At 46.0% G+C, this 12,311-nt stretch overlaps 1 pseudogene; it reads right to left on the reverse strand.

The window, feature by feature from the left end:
- Positions 1–2,543: 2,543 nt before the first annotated feature.
- LOC144109566 (uncharacterized) lies at positions 2,544–8,059 on the reverse strand (annotated as a pseudogene).
- Between the last annotated feature and the right edge of the window lie 4,252 nt (positions 8,060–12,311).

Below are 12,311 nucleotides of genomic sequence, written 5' to 3' on the forward strand. Positions count from 1 at the left end.
AGGACCCTCCAGGATGAGAGAGAAGCCCCTTGTTGATAGGTTTTTATCTCAGTAGAAACGGCACGAGTCCAGAGATTCTTACAGGGCTCCATTAACCAGGAACAGGTGAAATACGACCCCCTGTGGCTGCGCCATCCGTCAGCTGTTAAGAACGAAGGTTCTCTCACGCTGAAAGCCACCATCAGCTCTGTATCGATTTTCGTCGCGAGTTCTCTTCCGACCAGCGTTTCACAGCTACGGGGCCCACAAAAATAAAAAACTAAGAGGGGAATGCAGTGACTGCTGTGCTTGTTAGCTATTTGCTGCACTGGTTTTATTGCGAGAGGCGAGGGCTCACTGCACTCTCGTTGTTACTACCAGTTTTCAAATAGCAAATAAAAAACTGTAACAGCAAGTAATAAGAACGAACTCATGTGCTCTCCTTTTCAAAGTAAACACTGTACTCTCTGCGTAACGACAGCCACTCTAAGGCGCATTGTTGCTTCCCTTGTGTTCCACTCTCACGATTTAAATTCTGTTGACTTTTGGAATGTAAACGTTATTTAATAGCGGCTAAGTTGGCCCTTACGGCCTATATTATTTCTTCACTTGGCATATTGCACACGAAGCATTTTTTTATATATTTTCAGTGCAGAGGTTTAAAGCGATTGCTGATTTAGAATTATTTTTTATTTTCACATTGCTTGCGCCAGTGCATTTAATATAGCCTTGGCCATTCTGAAACGTTCGAAACTAAACTAAACGAGTTGAACCAATTTTTTTCCGTCTTTTTAGAACGCATGGTAACTTTACACTAGCACTGTATTCCATAAACAGGGAACCGTGCATTTCTCATTTATCGAAAGCACCAAGGAGAAATAAGTGTAAACATTCCCCGGTGCTTTCTTCAGTTTCACTGAGTACTGCATTTCGTCATATGCGATTTTATCGCCAGGTCGTCTGGTTTTGAACCGTGCAGCCAGAGACACGGGGGGGGGGGGGGGGGGGAGTCTCCTGCGAAGGTGCCGACAACCTGTAGGGTGTGCACAAGTGCACTTCTCACCACTGGAAAATTTTGAATTTTAGCGGTGCGGTAAATCCCGCTCTACAAGGATCACGAGCCGAAAAGCCCACATTCTAGCATGAAGAATTTTGCCAAGGAAGTGAGTTTTCATCGCCAAGAAGTTTTTAGTTTTGGATCGTAGATCCGCCGCACATAGTTTTCCGCAGGAATGTACAAAGGCTCGTACAAAATGCAACACTAAATAAAATTGTAGCGTCCAAGTGCCATTATAAGTCATGCAACTTCAGTTCGAGATTTTGTATTAACTTTCTCTTCCGAGCACGCACATTAGCTCACAAATTCATCAAAACTGACAAATTACGCGTGACAGAATCTATCTGCAGCAAAATGACGAAAGATGTTCTTCGTTACAAACCTGAATATTTTATCAAATATTTTGTGACAAATATTCGAAAGCACTCTCAGAATTTCAGTGAATTTGATTTTGTTTTATTTGCTGTGTTTGCTTTGTTTTGCCTGCAAACACACGTGCACAAAGCAGACTGAAAGTTCAATAAATTTTTTGGGAAAAGCATTACGTTGCCTTCCCCACGCCTCATATTGTCTTAATCACGGCGTCACTTCCCGCTACTAAAACTGGGAGTGAATTCTTTTCCTTCGAAGATACCTATGGTGTCACTGCAACCGCATTGACATGCATCATTGTATTGGATTGGTTTTTCAGGAAATGAAATGACGTAGTAACTGTCTGGACACTCGAACCGCGCCGTAAGGGAAGGGATAAAGGAGGGCGTGAAACAGGAAAGGAAGAAAGAGATGCCGTAGTGGAGGGCTCCGGAATAATTTCGACCACCTGCGGATCTTTAACGTGCACTGACATCGCACAGCACACGAGCGCCCTAGCGTTTTTCCTCCATAAAAACGCAGCCGCCGCGGTCGGGTTCGAACGCGGGTTCTCCGGCTCAGTATACAAGCGCGTTAACCACTGAGCTACCACGACGGGTACTTTTCACATCCATAATAACAAGAAATACAGAAGCACATTCACAAACAGGCTAATATAATACATGCTACGGCATTAAATATCTCCTGTCGCATTGCGTAATCGAAATACACATGTTGTCTGCCTTGATGTGGAATGAAAACTAAAGATTTTTTGCGTATGCCTCAAACATGAATTTTTTTTTTACTCGGTAACTCGTCAGAGGACTTTCGGAGCTGAAGTGTGATCCATACCTTTCGCTGCGCGAGAGTACATCATGTGTTTCAATAATTTCAACTTTCGCAATTACAAGCATATATAAAATTTATGTAAAGCTGAGTTTGATTTGATAACGGGCAGCATTTATCAGAGTTCTTACGGTACTACATTCTAGATTTATGTTCTTCTGTAAATTACACACAATGTGCCCGAAGAAGCTTTTGAAATACGAAATAATCAACGAATGCCATCTCTAACTAGCCTTAGCATAACGACACGAACTGAATCAAGTTTCCCACGAGATAACAAAACTTCATCTATTACTATAAAGTAATGACTCTAGGCAGCAGGCAGAGTCATCTTTTTGAGTGCATTCTCCAGAAACTTGCGAACTTCTGCAATTGTAAATGCCTCCGCGTCAAGCAGCTCAGGGCGAACAATTTAACAATCGAAGTGCACTTGACTAATGCATCATCCACGAAATTTTTGTTGAAAAAGCTTAACGCTACACCACTCCGTATTACATCGGCTGTGCGCCGGCACTGGATATCCGAGAACTGCATTTTCCAGGTTAAAAGTACACCTTTTTCATCGCAGACAATTTAGGCGCTACTACAAAGCAGGTCGTTTTGCAGGGCCGTTCTGCAGAGTTCAATCCGCTTTTGCGACAGCTTACTGACGCGTGGCTTTAACATAAATCTGCTAACTGTTTGAGTGTACTGTGCGGTTTCTGAATATTCGTAGAAGCTGCGAGCCCTTGAAGCTAATGGAAATGACTCGCTTTCTAAGCTCTCAAAGTACTCTCAGCTCACTCTTGTAATGCTAATGCACACCCGGTGAAAACAGATTAGGAGCGTTTGTCGAACAAAGCTTTGATAAAAATGCCGGGCCAACATTTCGACGGCATAAGAACTGACTCTGAGTAAAATGACGCTTTATTTTAACCAGTGTGCGTTGAGAGGCAACTCGTATGCTCTTTGTTATCAAATAGACCAGGAAGACGCCAAAGGTGGCAGCATAATGGTACGAACCAGTTGATTGGTTGTACCATTCCTAACCCAGCAAAATGCGGTTAAAATTTCGCAACGTCTGTGGAATCTATTCATTATCATCTATTGTTTCACTCGATTGAGGTGAGACCTTCGGTCCCGCATACAGTTCCGCTTGTCGCAGAAATTTCAAGCCAGTAAAAAAGTCGATCATATCGGTATCAATCCTTGCCATATTTCTAAGTGAATCACTGGAGCTGTGGCGGCATATCTCCCAAGCTGCGAGCCCACAACCTCCGAAAAGCTGTTTGGGCCACCAACCGATCATTACCTTTCCATTAGAAATTCGTTTAAGAAGCGTAAATTTCATCCTTCATAAGCATTTGTTGTTTCCTCCAACGCTACTATGTTGAAGTCAAGTATCTCTTTAGCATACCAACATTGGTTTGTGAAACCAACGCCGAGCCGTACACAATAGAGCAGGGTTCGTGGTGGGGGTGTTGGTCAAAACATTTTTTTAATGCTTAAAAAAAGATTTCGGGAGTCAGAAGACCCCGCTGCATGGTCACGCACCTAGGGCTAGAAAGGAGCAGTAGTAAGAGAAACGATGTGGTGAAGGATTCTAAACAAATAAAAGGACCAAAAAAGCATCACGGTTTTAAGCCCTTCTCCAAAATACCGGCATGTTTACACGGCAGCGACTTTGTTTAATGTTACATCGTTACGACACACGTGCCGTGTCTTACTGTATACGATAGTACGCCGTTCGAAGGTTGCAACATGAATCTTTATTGCTTCCGGCTCGGAGCGTATATATACGAAACAGAGAGGGGGAAAGGGGAAAGGGAGAACAAGGGAAGGATATCAAATGATAAACGCACGTGCCGTCAGCGCTTGCAAGGCAGTCTGATTGCGGCTGACGTCACTTTACAACATCTTTTCTTCCTTAACAGTGAAGTCGCTGTACTGGTTTTCTTTGACGTGTAGAGCGCCGCAAGGCTTGGGGTGATCTGACGGGTTGAGCGTTTCTCCCTGCGAGTTTCGGCTGAAGTTCATGCTCAGGTTCTGTTATGCCCCCTTGTTCGGATGGCGTTCTCGGCAACAGTGGGTAGTCGCTAGGAGTACCTGTTCTCGAGTCTCGTTTTGCCGCTTCTTGGTCTTTACCAAACGGTGGCGTCGCATCTTCCCGGTCCCGCACCTGGTCAACATGTCGTCTTACTGATCCGGCTGGTGTTTGAATGCTCAGCATCCGAGAGCCTGTTGTAGACTCTACAATTCCTGGAGTCCATTTCTCACCCCTTCCGAAGTTGCGGGCGTACACGGTAGCTTCAGGCAATGGCAGTGGTCACTCGTCTGCTTCGTTCGCCGACCCTGCGTGTTCAGGAGGGAAACATGTATCTAAACGGGATCGAATTTTATATCCGAAGAGCAGCTCTGACGGCGATTTTCCAGAGCGTAGGTGTCCTTCTGTAATTGAAAAGGAGCTTGTTTACATTATCTTCAGGCCGCCCGTCACCAATCTTCTTGAGGCCGTCCTTAATTGTCCTGACAGCCCTTTCTGCTAGGCCGTTCGATTGAGGGTGATATACAGTTGTGCGCACATGCGTTATGTTGTTCCTCTTGACAAAAGTAGCGAACTCGTCAGCGGTAAACTGTGTTCCATTATCGGATACGATGGTTCGTGGCACGCCAAATCTGCAGAAGATACCGCGCAGGCAGTTGATTGTGTATGAAGCGTTTGCTTGTCGGAGTGGCACAGCTTCAATCCACTTACTGTATGCGTCCACGACCACGAGTATCATGTTCCCTGCAGTAGGTCCCGCAAAATCGATATGTACCCTTGCCCATTTTTCAACAGTAGCGGACCAGCCTTTTGGCGTTGCTGTAGCTGGCATGGGCAGGTTTTGGACACAACTCTGACATGACGCTGTCACTGCCTCTATTTCGCGATCTAACCCTGGCCACCAGAATGACGATCTAGCAACCGCCTTCATAGCGGACGATCCCTGGTGCGTCTCATGCAAACGGTATAAGATGCGACGTCGTGCCTCCATCGGAACGACTACTCGCCGGCCCCAGTATAACAACCCGTGGGCCAAAGAAAGCTCCAATTTCTTGTCAAAAAAAGGTGCGACACTCGTGTTCAAGCCTTTCGCGCAGGGCGGCCAACCGTTCTTGGCGAATCGCATAACTTGACTCAGAGCAGGGTCGCCCGCAGTCAACTGCCTTAGCTCCTCAACTGACACAGTTCCCTCATCGAACACACTCAAGGCCAGCAGATAGTCTGGTGGGTCCGCTTCTGGTGGCTTCGGCTCAGACGTCCGTTGTGGCAGTCTACTAAGGGCGTCAGCGTTGAGGAGTTGTTTACCAGGAGAGTATTGAAGCTGATAGCGGAATCCGCCTAAGTACAGCGTCCAGCGCTGTATTCTGGCGGCTGCCAATGCTGGAGTTGGTCGATCCGCCTTCAGCAGGCCCACGAGTGGCTGGTGGTCGGTGACCAATACAGATTCTCGGCCTACGAGATAATCACGGAATTTGGACACTCCAAACACAAGAGCAAGGGCTTCCCTCTCAAGCTGGGAATAATTTTTCTCAGCCCTTGTTAGCGACCTAGAACGGAACCCGACAGGTTTGTTTACCTTTCCGAATGTATGGAAAAGCACGGCACCTATTCCGTCCTGTGTCGCACTCTAGCTTGAGGGGTCTCTCGGGATCATAGTGAGCCAGCACAGCCGCTTCCCTAAGGCATTTTTTGCTGCACGAAAAGCTGCTTCTTGCGCATGTCCCAGAACCAACGTGTGCTGTTCTCCAATAACTTGTACAGCGGAGCAAGTACGGAAGACATGTTGGGCACGAACTTCGAATAAAATGTAATCATGCCCAGAAACGACCTCAACTGCTGAACATTTTGTGGGTTGGGGGCTTGCGCGATTGCTTCAACATGCTTCTCTATCGGATTCAGACCTTCACGATCAATTTTATGACCCAGATACGTCACTGCCTCTTGGCGAAAGCTGCATTTCTCAAGTCTGAGCTTCACTCCATGCTCACGAAAACGCTGCAGTACTTGTCGTAATCTGTCGGTGCTACCAAGTTTTTCTGATACCAAAACGTCGTCAAGGTAAGCCTGAACACCTGTCAGGCCCTGCAGAACTGTTTCTATTTTCCGCTGGAAGATGGCAGGCGCAGAAGCTATGCCGAACGGCAGTCGGTCGTAGCAAAACAACCCATGGTGTGTATTGATTACGCACATCTTCCATGAGTCCTCATCGAGGGGGACTTGGTTATACGCGTCTCTTAAATCCAGCGTGCTGAAGCAGTCCCCACCGTTCAGGCATGCGAAGATGTCATCAATAGCTGGCAACGGGTACTGATCCAGTTCACAGACGGGATTCAAGGTCACCTTAAAATCAACGCAGATTCTAACCTCGCCGTTCTTCTTCATTACAGGCACAATGGGAGTAGCCCATTCGGCGTGGTTTAGAGGTGACAGTACTCCAAGCGTTACGAGCCTATCAATCTCTTTCGAAACTTTGTCGCGTAAAGCAAATGGAAGGGAACGGGCCATACAAAATTTCGGCATGGCGCCTTCCTTGAGCTTCAGATGAACAGGGTGTCCGTCAATTAGGCCCAGCTCGGGGCTGAAGACGTCTTTGAACTCTGACAGGACGGCATGCATGGCGGGGGTATGGCTGCTTCCTGGACCAGAGTTTTGTTGCACTGATACGTTCAACACCGAGGTTCCTGCGTCATTGAACTTGGAAATCAACTCCCGTCCACAAAGGCTCGGACCTGAACAGTTCAGGACCATCAAGGAACTCTTGACCTCCTTGTCGTTGTAGGACACTGACATACTCAGTTCATCTAATACTGGAAGTTGTCCAAGATAACAGGACAGTTTAATGAATGCGGGTTCTAATTGCGGCCAATGTTCACGGTTTTTCTCAAAAATCTCTTTGGACACAACACAGACGGGTGAGCCGGTGTCCACAATCATAGGTACGTCAATGCCACACCATGTGAAAGTACGAATAGGTGGTGGTAGCCGACCATTGAAGGGTGCGGTTAGTGTCCAAATGTGCGCATCGTCTCCATTTTCCTCAGTAACATCCGCTGTTACTGCAAACGCTTCTCCTTGCCTGCATTGTGAACGTGCCTTTGGGCGTCCTTTCCGCACGTCGCTTTGGCACATCTTCGCCAGATGGCCGTATACACCACAGCGATAACACCTCGCTTTCGCCCAGCCGCAGGCGTTTCTGTTGTGTTTCTTACTTCCGCAACGCCCACATACTGACACCAGTTCATCAGCTTGTCGTGCATTGACCTTGAGTACGGGTTCAATGTCAGAAGACATCTTCTTTGTATCGTTTTCCGCTGTTTCTGCTGATATGGCAATTGTTTCAGCCTCCTTCAACGTCAAATCTGTTTTCGCTAATAGCTGCTTCTGAACAGCGCTTGACCTCACGCCACAGACGATTCTGTCGCGAAGCATCCGGTCTAGCATGTCACCGAAATTACAGCCATCCGCAATCCGGCGAACTTCAACGATGAACTGTTGAATAGGCTCACCTTCCAACTGGCAGCGATTGAAGAACCGATAGCTCTCCGTTATTTCATGACGCTTGGGGTCGAAGTAGGCATCCAAAACTTTGACTGCTTCCCCGTACGTCAGCTAGTTTGGCTTCCTCGGTGCAACCTGTCCTGAGAGCATTTGCACGGTGCGCGTACTCAATGCTGCTACCAGCAACGCCCTCTTCTTTCCCGAGTCGCTGACGCCAGTTGCCTCAAAATAAGCTTCTACCTTCGTGATGTAGGCCTTCCAGTTGTCGGACTGGTATCGTATTCCGGTAGTTGATGATGAGCCATGGTCGGTAATTCCGCGGCCGCTGTTTCCTGCTTAACTGCCTGGCTTACATCATTTTTCACCTCAAGGGTTCTTTCTGGCCTCGTCGCCACTGTTACATCGTTACGACACACGTGGCGTGTCTTACTGTATACGACAGTACGCCGTTCGAAGGTTGCAATATGAATCTTTTTTGCTTCCGGCTCGGAGCGTATATATATACGAAACAGAGAGGGGGAAAGGGAAAGGGAGAACAAGGGAAGGATATCAAACGATAAACGCACGTGCCGTCAGCGCTTGCAAGGCAGTCTGATTGCGGCTGACGTCACTTTACAACATTTAAACTCAAAAGTAAAAAAGCTGGAAATAGGAAACTAGCTGAATCATCGACTTGCTTTGGAATATGGTGGCGCCCACTGTTTCCTTGCCACAGTGAGGCACGTAAATTTACTTGGGGCTGCAACTAAATACCTATGTGTCATATTTTAACACAGAGAACACTAGGCCACCTATTTTCTTAGCTTCTCCAGATTCCAACACCGCCTCTTCGTAGATGAAAATTTTCGCTCCGACAGATTTAGAATGAGGTGGCTGTTGGCTGACGGTTTGCATATGAGTGCAGTGATGTTTGTTTTAAAGCGGAAGCATTACTGGTCCCATTTCGAGGACGGCCGGTGGCATGTCTGCGTCCGTCTATTCGCCGACAGTAAAAAAAAATCCCACCGATGGCAAGAAAAATAGGATGACGCCATTAAGCAGCCGTGCGACACACACAGCAAGTCGAGCACAGCTAGTGCAAATACTTTACACGTCGTTCGTCTCTAAATACTCTCTACTGGCTGACCTGCATGTGACGCCAGTTTTCCCAACATTCGCACTAAAACTGTGACGCAACCCATCGTCGTACAGCGTTCAGGTGGCGTCATACTATATCTCGTTGCAATTACCTTATATATGCCAGTCAAGTAGAAGGCTAGCTTGCGCCAAGGATTCGAATCGACGACATATGCACCTTTATTATGCCTTCCAAGATTTTGGCATCAAAATTGCGATGAGAACGTTCGTTGCACAGCGTTCCGGTGGTGTCATCCGATTTCTCGCTGAATATCTTATATATGGTAGTCAAGTAGAATGCTAGCTAGCGCCAAGGATTCGAATCGATGACATATGCACCTGTAATGATTCCTTCCCAGATATCGGTATCAAACTTGTGATGCAACCGTTCGTCGTACAGAATTCCGGGGGGTAGTATACGAGCGTGTGTTTGTGTGCGTAGATAGACGTCATTGCAGCCACGGACAGTAACGTTTTCGCATTTCCACATGTAAGCAGTTTTAAGTGCCTCGTCGAAATTTAAAAAGCAGTAAGCCTTACCCTCTTTGTGTGTGTGTGTGTTAACACTCGATGGTAACGATAAAAGATGGCGTCGTCAGGCAGCCTTGAAAGTGGCGGTTAAAGTGTGCTCATCGCTCACCAGAAAACCTGGAGCAGCATTCACCGAAGAACGTCCGAAGAAAAGTTTACAACATGCGAAAAACAGATTTCTCTACGCAACATAAATATATGCTTTAGTATGCATCGAAAAATGGTTCTCTGTCCTTGTTGTTCGGGAAAAAAACACCAAAGCAATATGTATTTAGCACCACTAAAATTTTCTTGTTGCCTCTTACGAAACCTTCCCGAAGACCTCTCAGGTTTAAAAACATGGTTTGCATTAGTGCGAACTGTTTTCTCCTAGCTTGGATGGATACACACTCTGCATGGCCTCTTTTTAGATAGCTATAGGCAAGCGACAAATTGTATCTCCAAAATGGCCATATTCCCATAAAGGAGGCGATTTACTTTGACGGCTGGCAAAAAGAAAAAAAATAAGAAGCATGACTGTTGCTCTCAAGAGCGATCATGTATATACAGGGAAGAAGGTCACGCCATATAGAGAGTAATGAGAACTTAAATTTATGAGGTGCTACCAGGAGCTGTGCAACTTTGCTTCAAAGCCGTGAACAGAGATAAAATATAGTGCAGCGCAGTCAAGACTGAAATCAACAACAGACCTGTTTGGGCAGTCATATGAATCTAGATATCATCGAAATAAAAAAAAAATGAGAACATATCAAGCAGAATCGCCAGTAGCAAAAGATGCCGCGGTGGCTGATTTGTTAAGGCGCTCCACTACTGATCCGGAGTAGCCGGGTTCGAACCCGACCACAGCGGCCGCGTCTCGATGGAGGCAAAACGCAAATGGCGCCCGTGTGTTGTGCGATGTTAGTGCACGTTAAGAATGCCCAGGTGGTCGAAATTATTCCGGAGCCCTCCACAACGGCACCTCTTTCTTCCTTTCTTCTCTCAGTCCCTGTTTTATCCGTTCCCTTACGGCGCGGCTCGGGTGTATCCACCGAGATATACGAGACACTTACTGCGTCACTCATTTCCTCAAAACCAATTCTGAATTCTGGCTCGTTTGCTTTCCCAAATGCGCGCGTTGTTTCTTCCGACTTTTTTTCTGAAGGAGCAACGCGCGAGCTGTAATTTCTGTGCACGTGTTGTTTGCACGAAGTGACGCGTTGAGCCTCGGTCTTATGGGGCACGTCTGGGCGCCGGCACAATTGCTGCAACACAAGTCACAACACCCCCGGGACACCAAAGATTAAGTCCCTCCTTTTGCACGTATTTATACCATTGGAGACCATGGTTCGTTACTGGACGCGAGGTAGGAGTGCACTATTGATCCCCGTAAGCTAGGCGCAAGATGTGAAATACGACCCTCTTTTCCTGCTCCATCCGTCACGTGTTACCATCGGGGCTCCTATCACGCTATAGGCCACCATTAGCTCGGTAGAGCCAATGGTAATTGCTTTTCGTTGAGGGCTTTGCTTTCGAACAGTATTAAGGCTGTTTCTTTTGATGGCTTTTAGGTTCAGTGGTTGAGCTGCTAGTCGAGAGTGGAGATTGTTGTCGTTATTGCCAGCTATTGAAATGAAGCAACAAATCTTAATACATCATGTTTCTATGGGGGTTTTTTTAGCTTTGTTGAAACCAAGTACTAGTCGGAAATAAATACCCCACTGGCCGAGTAGAAGCGGCAGCTGTAAAGCGCATTAGAGCTCTCGCTGATCAAACTTCTCTATTCTTTAAAACTCGAGCCTTGTATTTCATACCATAAAACATTTCAAGCGCCTGAATTGCTTAACATACCACTGACATAAGTTTTTATTTTCTTTGAAAATGAGTGCAAAAGGTACAGAAGTTATTTTCTTTATTTTAATTTTGTCATCTTCTAAATCCGCCGCCTAGCAGTTCCAAAATGACGGTCGTCATGAAAGGGAACAAAATTCGATATCTATACGTCGCGTGGTACCGCTATTTTTTTTTTGTCATCTTCAGAACACACGGCAACTTGACACGAAAAGTCTGTAGTATGAACTGTGAAGTTTTGAGCTAAAAGGGCTTCGCCAATGTAAAGTTTTCATCATCAAATTACGTTAGTGGTCTGCTTGTGCGGGGGATGGTGCTTTGTTTTAGAGAGAACTCAAAGCGAATAGGAATTTTTCCCAGTAATTTCAAAGAATTTTCAATATCATGTATTACAAAAATGGCCGTCAAAAATAGTGGGAGTAAAAAATTAAGGAAAGATGCAGTGACGTCACTCGTCCTTAAACCGCTCCACGTAGGAAAGATTTGGCCCCGCCTTCTACACAAGGCGTTTTCCTCCTCTCCCGTGCCTTTCCCTAGCCCGCAGCAAGGCGGCCCGCCGCCGTTTAGGAATTAAGTGCGCGTAATATACAACGGGATGTTCGCACTGCCTCTGGTATACGTAGATAATACCTTTTCTTTGGATTCCTACGAGTGTGGAGCAGATTTATTTACCGAGTCTGATATAGCATTCACCAACCTGCAGGTGTTACGTGCATTGTGGCAGTGACCGCCCTTATAAAAATTATTTATAGACTGTCTATGCACTTCTTACATACTATATTGCTTTCGTATAGATATTTAGTTTTGTCTATTCATAGCCAATAGACCGTCTATCGACGAAAGTCTACTAACAATGCATGGCTATAAATATATAGATTGCCTATATACTCTCTATAGCGTTTCTATTGCCAAGAGACTAGTCTATATAATTTGTTTATTGAGAGTCTATAGTGTTTACAGACAAAAAGGTTATGGACTGTCTGTGAACTGTCCAAATGAATTTTTGAATGGGCGCTCCGCCAATATTCATAGAGCTGCGTGTAGGAAAAGAAGAAATCGCAAATTCCTTCTCAACCCTCT

This window comes from Amblyomma americanum, chromosome 11 (genome assembly GCF_052857255.1).
Source record: "Amblyomma americanum isolate KBUSLIRL-KWMA chromosome 11, ASM5285725v1, whole genome shotgun sequence".
Lineage (NCBI taxonomy): Eukaryota > Metazoa > Arthropoda > Arachnida > Ixodida > Ixodidae > Amblyomma > Amblyomma americanum.